Raw genomic sequence first — 11,116 nt, 5'->3', positions numbered from 1 at the left:
ACGGCAACAGATAACGAAACGCAATTCATTACCGCACGACAACAGTCAACCAAACGCAATTCATTACCGCACGGCAACAGTCAACCAAACGCAATTCATTACCGCATGGCAACAGACAACGAAACGCAATTCATTACCGCACGGCAACAGACAACGAAACGCAATTCATTACCGCACGACAACAGACAACGAAACGCAATTCATTACCGCACGGCAACAGACAACGAAACGCAATTCATTACCGCACGGCAACAGACAACCAAACGCAATTCATTACCGCATGGCAACAGACAACGAAACGCAATTCATTACCGCACGGCAACAGTCAACCAAACGCAATTCATTACCGCATGGCAACAGACAACGAAACGCAATTCATTACCGCACGGCAACAGACAACCAAACGCAATTCATTACCGCACGGCAACAGACAACTAAACGCAATTCATTACCGCACGACAACAGACAACCAAATGCAATTCATTACCGCACGGCAACAGACAACCAAACGCAATTCATTACCGCACGGCAACAGACAACCAAACGCAATTCATTACCGCACGGCAACAGACAACCAAACGCAATTCATTACCGCACGGCAACACTCAACCAAACGCAATTCATTACCGCACGGCAACAAACAACCAAACGCAATTCATTACCGCACGGCAACAGACAACCAAACGCAATTCATTACCGCACGGCAACAGACAACCAAACGCAATTCATTACCGCACGACAACAGACAACCAAACGCAATTCATTACCGCACGACAACAGACAACCAAACGCAATTCATTACCGCACGACAACAGACAACCAAACGCAATTCATTACCGCACGACAACAGACAACCAAACGCAATTCGTTTCCGCACGGCAACAGACAACCAAACGCAATTCATTACCGCACGGCAACAGACAACCAAACGCAATTCATTACCGCACGACAACAGACAACCAAACGCAATTCATTACCGCACGACAAAAGACAACCAAACGCAATTCATTACCGCACGACAACAGACAACCAAATGCAATTCATTACCGCACGACAACAGACAACCAAACGCAATTCATTACCGCACGGCAACAGATAACGAAACGCAATTCATTACCGCACGACAACAGTCAACCAAACGCAATTCATTACCGCACGGCAACAGTCAACCAAACGCAATTCATTACCGCATGGCAACAGACAACGAAACGCAATTCATTACCGCACGGCAACAGACAACGAAACGCAATTCATTACCGCACGACAACAGTCAACCAAACGCAATTCATTACCGCACGGCAACAGTCAACCAAACGCAATTCATTACCGCATGGCAACAGACAACGAAACGCAATTCATTACCGCACGGCAACAGTCAACCAAACGCAATTCATTACCGCACGGCAACAGACAACGAAACGCAATTCATTACCGCACGGCAACAGACAACCAAACGCAATTCATTACCGCACGGCAACAGACAACCAAACGCAATTCATTACCGCACGGCAACAGACAACCAAACGCAATTCATTACCGCACGGCAACAGACAACCAAACGCAATTCATTACCGCACGGCAACAGACAACCAAACGCAATTCATTACCGCACGACAACAGACAACCAAACGCAATTCATTACCGCACGGCAACAGACAACCAAACGCAATTCATTACCGCACGGCAACAGACAACCAAATGCAATTCATTACCGCACGACAACAGACAACCAAACGCAATTCATTACCGCACGGCAACAGACAACCAAACGCAATTCCTTACCGCACGGCAACAGACAACCAAACGCAATTCATTACCGCACGGCAACAGACAACCAAACGCAATTCATTACCGCACGACAACAGACAACCAAACGCAATTCATTACCGCACGGCAACAGACAACCAAACGCAATTCATTACCGCACGGCAACAGACAACCAAACGCAATTCATTACCGCACGGCAACAGACAACCAAACGCAATTCATTACCGCACGGCAACAGACAACCAAACGCAATTCATTACCGCACGGCAACAGACAACCAAACGCAATTCATTACCGCACGGCAACAGATTAAATAGCCTGTTAACCAAGTGATAGACTGTTCTCTCTGCTACCTCACGGCAAGCGGTATCGGAGCGGCAAGTCTCGGACCAAAAGGCTCCTCAACGGCTTCTACCCCCAAGCCACTAGACTGCTGAACAATTCATAAAAATCACCACCGGACAATTTACAACTTACATTTTTTATTTTAGCCTACTTGGTAAATATTTTCTTCTTCTTGAACGGCACTGTTGGTTAAGGGCTTATTAGAAAGCATTTCACGGTAAAGTCTACACGTTGTTGTATTCGGCGCATGTGACAAATAAAGTTTTATTTGATTTGAACTTGTCGACCAGTTAACAAATTCTGTGTTGGATTCACGTCTCCATCTCAACTAAAAGTTAAAGAGCAGGATTAAAGGGGGAAATCCACTGAAAAACTAAATGTCGGTATTGTTTTCATCAGTCCACTGTTGATACAGTCCCAAAAAATGTTTTGCACGTCAGCAGTCAAGTTTTCAAGATATTGGACTTTCAACACGCAAAAGTGTCAACAGCCACATCATCAATATGATGCAAAAAGCATGATATTGTGACAAGAGATTAAAAGAATCTGCCCACTCCATCAAGCAATGGGTACAACAACACAGGGCATTCACGGGACCTCATGGAACCATGGACCGCACCTGCAGAAACTGGACAACAGGGAGAAGCAGAGGAGATACCTATATCATAGACTTCTCCCAGCTGACGCTTGACATACCACCTACGCCACCTCCAGTGGTAGAAACAACCAGCTGGTATGATTGAGTGGAATCAGCCAACAGTAACACGGAAGCAGCAATGTGAGAGTCAGTAGTGCATGACCTTAAAGGGTAATAATAGGAAGCTTCCGTTTAACACACAGGCCTAAGATTACGTAGGTCTACAGCCCCAGTGGGAACTTCCCCTTTAAAAAGATATATAAAGAGAACAGAGATCATAAGACAGCATGATCCTCGTTAACATGTGAGACAGACTTCATATGGAGGATCATCATAGGTAAATTTACTATTGCACTATACGCTTTTTGATAGAGTAAAGCAATATTTTGGGAACCGGATAATTGTGCTTAAGTACTTATTGGGTCATACTCTGAAGAAGCTGGCTGAATCTTGTGAACCCGACTGAGTCTCCGAAAAACAGAGGTCTAAAACACCTCTTGATCACATAGACAAAGCGGGCGTTCGCATTTTTGACACCAGAAACCAGAGGTGACTAGCAATTCAAGGAAAAAACAGCCAAATACCAGTTACCATATATTGCGTCTATGCACAGAGTTGGAAGTGAATAGTATTAGGATATACACTTTTTGTTGGACTAGAACAGTATTTTGAGAGCTGGATATTTTTGCTTAAGTACTTATTGGGTCATACTCTGAAGAAGCTGGCTGAATCTTGTGAACCCGACTGAGTCTCCGAAAAACAGAGGTCTAAAACACCTCTTGATCACATAGACAAAGCGGGCGTTCGCATTTTTGACACCAGAAACCAGAGGTGACTAGCAATTCAAGGAAAAACAGCCAAGTACCAGTTACAATATATTGAGTCCATACACAGAGTTGGAAGTGTATAGAGATACTGGAATTCGGAATCTAGCGTCATAGCTGTAAGAATACCAATTACGGGAAAGTGACCAAGGGGCTGAGCATTTAAGGTAATTGAACTATTTTCGCTATTTAGTCAATATTGTTAGAAGTGTTAACGCATTTAAAAGTTTTGCAATATTATCTGGCATAGCTTAAAGCATTAAGGATTGATTGAGCATTATTGTTGTATTGAGAAACTGTATAACCATTGAATTGTAATGATGTGTATAAGACAAAAAACAGAGTGACTTAATAAAAGCTTGAAACTTTGACAACTAGGCCAGATTAACGATCTGGAGAGCAAACGCCTTTGACACTCTCACTGAACAGAAAGTGACCCTGGTTATAGGTTAAAGTGATTGCACTAAAGAATATTTCATTGTGTGGACAATAATATATTTTTAAGGAAGTCAAAACATATACCAATACTAGTTTCCGAGTGACTACTAGCTGACGAGCATAATAACTACTAGGAGTTGTTATTAGGTATTGATATATACATAGGTAAAGATAACTTGAGGGTAAGGAAATATAGGAGGAATCCATAACGCTTAATAATATTTAAATAGGAGTATATCTATCCAAGGCCTCATACTAGACCGGACAATAAGGGAGTGACAACGTGAACGAAGGAACAAACCCAACTCACGCCAAGGGCCATTACGAATAAATAGAAGGGTTGGTAGGGCCGCACGGCAAGGCCCTTGTTACACCGAAGTAACTAAAGTCCCAAAGTACTCTGCCTAGCCAGAGGACGGGGTAGAGGCTTTTGCTGCAGGCATTGGGCAAAAGTCAGCACCGTGACAATATAATTCAAAAGGCATCAGCATGTTGATTCGATCAGTGTGTGTCCAGTGGGATGTGTCTTATATCAGTTTGACTCACTCTGTAACTGCATTACTCACCAGTAGGAGAATCAGAGCTGCAGATAGACATGACTAGAGCTGCAGATAGACATGACTAGAGCTGCAGATAGACATGACTAGAGCTGCAGATATGACTAGAGCTGCAGATAGACATGACTAGAGCTGCAGATAGACATGACTAGAGCTGCAGATATGACTAGAGCTGCAGATAGACATGACTAGAGCTGCAAATAGACATGACTAGAGCTGCAGATATGACTAGAGCTGCAGATATGACTAGAGCTGCAAATAGACATGACTAGAGCTGCAGATATGACTAGAGCTGCAGATAGACATGACTAGAGCTGCAGATATGACTAGAGCTGCAGATAGACATGACTAGAGCTGCAGATATGACTAGAGCTGCAGATAGACATGACTAGAGCTGCAGACATGACTAGAGCTGCAGATAGACATGACTAGAGCTGCAGATAGAACTAGAGCTGCAGATAGAACTAGAGATGCAGATATAACTAGAGATGCAGGTAGAACTAGAGCTGCAGATAGACATGACTAGAGCTGCAGATATGACTAGAGCTGCAGATAGACATGACTAGAGCTGCAGACATAACTAGAGCTGCAGATATGACTAGAGCTGCAGATATGACTAGAGCTGCAGATAGACATGACTAGAGCTGCAAATAGACATGACTAGAGCTGCAGATATGACTAGAGCTGCAGATATGACTAGAGCTGCAAATAGACATGACTAGAGCTGCAGATATGACTAGAGCTGCAGATAGACATGACTAGAGCTGCAGATATGACTAGAGCTGCAGATAGACATGACTAGAGCTGCAGATATGACTAGAGCTGCAGATAGACATGACTAGAGCTGCAGACATGACTAGAGCTGCAGATAGACATGACTAGAGCTGCAGATAGAACTAGAGCTGCAGATAGAACTAGAGATGCAGATATAACTAGAGATGCAGGTAGAACTAGAGCTGCAGATAGACATGACTAGAGCTGCAGATATGACTAGAGCTGCAGATAGACATGACTAGAGCTGCAGACATAACTAGAGCTGCAGATATGACTAGAGCTGCAGATATGACTAGAGCTGCAGATAGACATGACTAGAGCTGCAGATAGACATGACTAGAGCTGCAGATATGACTAGAGCTGCAGATATGACTAGAGCTGCAGATAGACATGACTAGAGCTGCAGATAGACATGACTAGAGCTGCAGATAGACATGACTAGAGCTGCAGATATGACTAGAGCTGCAGATAGACATGACTAGAGCTGCAAATAGACATTACTAGAGCTGCAGATATGACTAGAGCTGCAGATATGACTAGAGCTGCAAATAGACATGACTAGAGCTGCAGATATGACTAGAGCTGCAGATAGACATGACTAGAGCTGCAGATATGACTAGAGCTGCAGATAGACATGACTAGAGCTGCAGATATGACTAGAGCTGCAGATAGACATGACTAGAGCTGCAGACATGACTAGAGCTGCAGATAGACATGACTAGAGCTGCAGATAGAACTAGAGATGCAGATATAACTAGAGATGCAGGTAGAACTAGAGCTGCAGATAGACATGACTAGAGCTGCAGATATGACTAGAGCTGCAGATAGACATGACTAGAGCTGCAGACATAACTAGAGCTGCAGATATGACTAGAGCTGCAGATATGACTAGAGCTGCAGATAGACATGACTAGAGCTGCAGATAGACAAGACTAGAGCTGCAGATAGACATGACTAGAGCTGCAGATAGACAAGACTAGAGCTGCAGATAGACATGACTAGAGCTGCAGATATGACTAGAGCTGCAGATAGACATGACAAAAACTGCAGACATAACTAGAGCTGCAGATAGAACTAGAGATGCAGATATAACTGAAGCTGCAGATAGAACTAGAGATGCAGATGTAACTAGAGATGCAGGTAGAACTAGAGCTGCAGGTAGAACTAGAGCTGCAGATAGAACTAGAGACGCAGATATAACTAGAGATGCAGGTAGAACTAGAGCTGCAGATAGAACTAGAGATGCAGATAGAACTAGAGATGCAGGTAGACATGACAAGAGCTGCAGATAGAACTAGAGATGCAGATGGAACTGGAGCTGCAGATAGAACTAGAGCTGTAGATATAACTAGAGATAAGAGCTGCAGATATAACTAGAGATGCAGATATAACTAGAGCTGCAGATAGAACTAGAGCTGCAGATATGACTAGAGCTGCAGATAGAACTAGAGCTGCATATATAACTAGAGATGCAGATAGATCTAGAGCTGCATATATAACTAGAGCTGCAGGTAGACATGACAAAAACTGCAGATAGATATAGAGATGCAGATAGATCTAGAGCTGCATGTAGAACTAAAGCTGCAGATAGATCTAGAGCTGCAGGTAGACATGACAAGACCTGCAGATAGAACCAGAGATGCAGATAGATTTAGAGCTGCATATAGAACTAGAGCTGCAGATAGATCTATAGTTGCATGTCAAACTAGAGCTGTAGACAGAAATATAGATACAGATAGACAAGACAAGAGCTGCATATAGAACTAGAGCTGCAGGTAGACATGACACGAGGTGCAGATATAACTAGAGATGCAGATAGAACTAGAGCTGCAGATATAACTACAGCTGCAGATATAACTAGAAATGCAGATATAACTAGATATGCAGATATAATTAGATATGCAGATAGAACTAGAGCTGCAGGTAGACATGAGCTGCAGATAGACGACAAGAGCTGCAGATAGATCTAGAGCTGCAGATAGATCTAGAGCTGCAGATAGATCTTGAGCTGCATATAGAACTAGATCTGCAGATAGATATAGAGCTGCATATAGAACTAGAGCTGCAGATAGAACTAGAGCTACAGATAGAACGAGAGCTGCATATAGAACTAGTGATGCAGATATAACTAGAGCTGCATATAGAATTAGAGATGCAGATATAACTAGAGCTGCATATAGAATTAGAGCTGCAGATAGAACTAAATCTACAGATAGAACTAGAGCTGCATATAGAACTAGAGTTGCAGATATAACTAGAGCTGCATATAGACCTAGAGCTGCATATAGAACTAGAGCTACAGATAGATATAGAGCTGCATATAGAACTAGAGCTACAGATAGAGATGCAGATAGAAAAAGAGCTGTAGATAGACATAGAGCTGCAGATAGAACAAGATCCTTATTCTGTATCCTGGAGATGTGCTTGTTTTATATAATTTATACATTTATATCTGAACATTGGCCAAAGTTGTGTCCTGCTGAACGAGGCCCTGGTTTTTATCCAATTATTGGCAAAATAACCAATTGATCTAAAGATGAACAAAACGGGGTTGCCCATGTAAACACAGCTTTAAAACCTCAGGACTATAAATGTGAGAATCAAAGGATGTAAACTGTCGTACTGTTGCTTAAATGAACGTGAATAGAAAAGCATCTGTTGAAACGTCCTTATCCTTACTGATCATCCCAATAAAAGACTATATCACTTGAGTAGGTATTATCCTGGTATTATTTTTAGACCCTGAGAGCCCCATACAAACCACTTCTATCCACCAGTCTTTGAAGCCGCTCTGTGGGGTGTCTGTTGACCTCATTCAGGACTGGGCCTGGAGCCCTTGGGCCCATTGTGAGGTCTTCTATAGTCCCAATCGTTGTTAGCTAGAACATCACGGCCCTGCCCGCCTGTGGGGAAAAAAACCTGTGGTTACCAAGGTATCACAGAAAATAACCTGTGGTTACCAAGGTATCACAGAAAAGAACCTGTGGTTACCAAGGTATCACAGAAAAGAACCTGTGGTTACCAAGGTATCACAGAAAAGAACCTGTGGTTACCAAGGTATCACAGAAAAGAACCTGTGGTTACCAAGGTATCACAGAAAAGAACCTGTGGTTACCAAGGTATCACATAAAAGAACCTGTGGTTACCAAGGTATCAAAGAAAATAACCTGTGGTTACCAAGGTATCACAGAAAAGAACCTGTGGTTACCAAGGTATCACAGAAAAGAACCTGTGGTTACCAAGGTATTACAGAAAAGAACCTGTGGTTACCAAGGTATCACAGAAAAGAACCTGTGGTTACCAAGGTATCACAGAAAAGAACCTGTGGTTACCAAGGTATCACAGAAAATAACCTGTGGTTACCAAGGTATCACAGAAAATAACTTTTTCAATCTCCATTTTTTTGTTGTCTGCTTGTTTTAGACGATTACAAAACTACATTTAAGAAAAGTAGAACATGTCTAAAGATGACTTTTCAACATCGCCTGCCCCCGGGCGTTCTCACGACTTAGAGAAATGTAATATGGTAGGGCTTCCCTCATGCTTCTTTTCATGACGGTGCTAGCTAGCTAGCGACCACAAGACCAAGAACACAAACAAACGGACTGTACGGCTACAAGTAGAGAGTGGTGTTACTAAGAGACTGTACAGCTACAAGTAGAGAGTGGTGTTGCTAACAGACTGTACAGCTACAAGTAGAGAGTGGTGTACTAACAGCCTGTACAGCTACAAGTAGAGAGTGGTGTTACTAACAGACTGTACAGCTACAAGTAGAGAGTGGTGTTACTAACAGACTGTACAGCTACAAGTAGAGAGTGGTGTTACTAACAGACTGTACAGCTACAAGTAGAGAGTGGTGTTACTAAGAGACTGTACAACTACAAGTAGAGAGTGGTGTTACTAAGAGACTGTACAGCTACAAGTAGAGAGTGGTGTACAAACAGACTGTACTTAACAAGTTAAATATCTTACATGTGATGAAATGTTTTCCACACACATAGCTACGTGTAGTCTACTTGGACACCGGGTTCCCACAGTTCCCACTCTCCCACTCCGAACAGTCTGAAGAGACACCAGGTCCCCACAGTTCCCACTCTCCTACTCCCCACAGTTCCCACTCTCCCACTCCGAACAGTCTGAAGAGACACCTGGTCCCCACAGTTCCCACTCTCCCACTCCGAACAGTCTGAAGAGACACCAGGTCCCCACAGTTCCCACTCTCCTACTCCGAATAGCCTGAAGAGACACCAGGTCCCCACAGTTCCCACTCTCCTACTCCCCACAGTTCCCACTCTCCCACTCCGAATAGTCTGAAGAGACACCGGGACCCCACAGTTCCCACTCTCCTACTCCCCACAGTTCCCACTCTCCTACTCCCCACAGTTCCCACTCTCCCACTCCGAATAGTCTGAAGAGACACCGGGACCCCACAGTTCCCACTCTCCTACTCCCCACAGTTCCCGCTCTCCTACTCCCCACAGTTCCCACTCTCCCACTCCGAATAGCCTGAAGAGACACCGGGTCCCCACAGTTCCCACTCTCCCACTCTGAACAGTCTGAAGAGACACCGGGTCCCCACAGTTCCCACATATTTGGTTATGTCTTTAAAACATGGGAAAGAATGTTTGTTTTCCCCAATTTGTGGGAGTGGTGGAGGGGGATTCCCTAATATACCATTAATTGGCCTGCAGACCCCATGCAGAGAAGCCCTACGGCTTTTAAAGGCTTTTTTAAACGTCATTCTCGTACAGTGCACTACTTTTGACCGAGGCCCATAAAGGCTCTTCATAAGGCAATAATAGGCTGCCATTTGGAACACATCGTCCTGCGTTGGGGCGGCAGCAAGCAACGGTGGAATGTGGTTGCCGCGGTAACCAGTCGAGGTGGGGCGGTGGGGGGGCTTAGTGTTTTTTTTCTCTCCATCAGCTCCTGAAAGCGTAACTCCTCGTCTCTTTTGTTTAGCGTAAACAGTCCAAGGTTTTTTTATTTTTTATTTTTTTAGGTTAGACTGTCTTTTCCTTGTCATCAATAATATATTGTGTTATTGTGTACTGTGGGCCTTTCAGTGGGATGACGCTGAGTGGATCAAATCAAATCAAATTGTATTTGTCACATACACGTGGTTAGCAGGTGTTAATGCGAGTGTAGCGAAATGCTTGATGATCAAGTCATGTTTTAATGAGCATACCATCGTAACACTCACGTCCGTGGCCATGAAGTGCTTTGAAAGGCCAAGTCTGGGACAATACGGCTTCTCAACAGTTTTTACCCCCAAGCCATAAGACTCCTGAACAGGTAATCAAATGGCTTCCCGTACTATTTGCATTGTGCCCCCCCCCAACCCCTCTTATACGCTGCTGCTACTCTCTGTTCATCATATATTCATAGTCACTTTAACTTTACCTACATGTGCATACTACCTCAATCAGCCTGACTAACAGGTGTCTGTATAGAGCCTTGCTACTAACAGGTGTCTGTATAGAGCCTTGCTACTAACAGGTGTCTGTATAGAGCCTTGCTACTAACAGGTGTCTGTATAGAGCCTTGCTACTAACAGGTGTCTGTATAGAGCCTTGCTACTAACAGGTGTCTGTATAGAGCCTTGCTACTAACAGGTGTCTGTATAGAGCCTTGCTACTAACAGGTGTCTGTATAGAGCCTTGCTACTAACAGGTGTCTGTATAGAGCCTTGCTACTAACAGGTGTCTGTATAGAGCCTTGCTACTAACAGGTGTCTGTATAGAGCCTTGCTACTAACAGGTGTCTGTATAGAG

Source organism: Oncorhynchus keta, chromosome 19 (assembly GCF_023373465.1).
Source record: "Oncorhynchus keta strain PuntledgeMale-10-30-2019 chromosome 19, Oket_V2, whole genome shotgun sequence".
Taxonomy (NCBI): Eukaryota; Metazoa; Chordata; class Actinopteri; order Salmoniformes; family Salmonidae; genus Oncorhynchus; species Oncorhynchus keta.
This window is presented reverse-complemented; position numbering follows the sequence as displayed.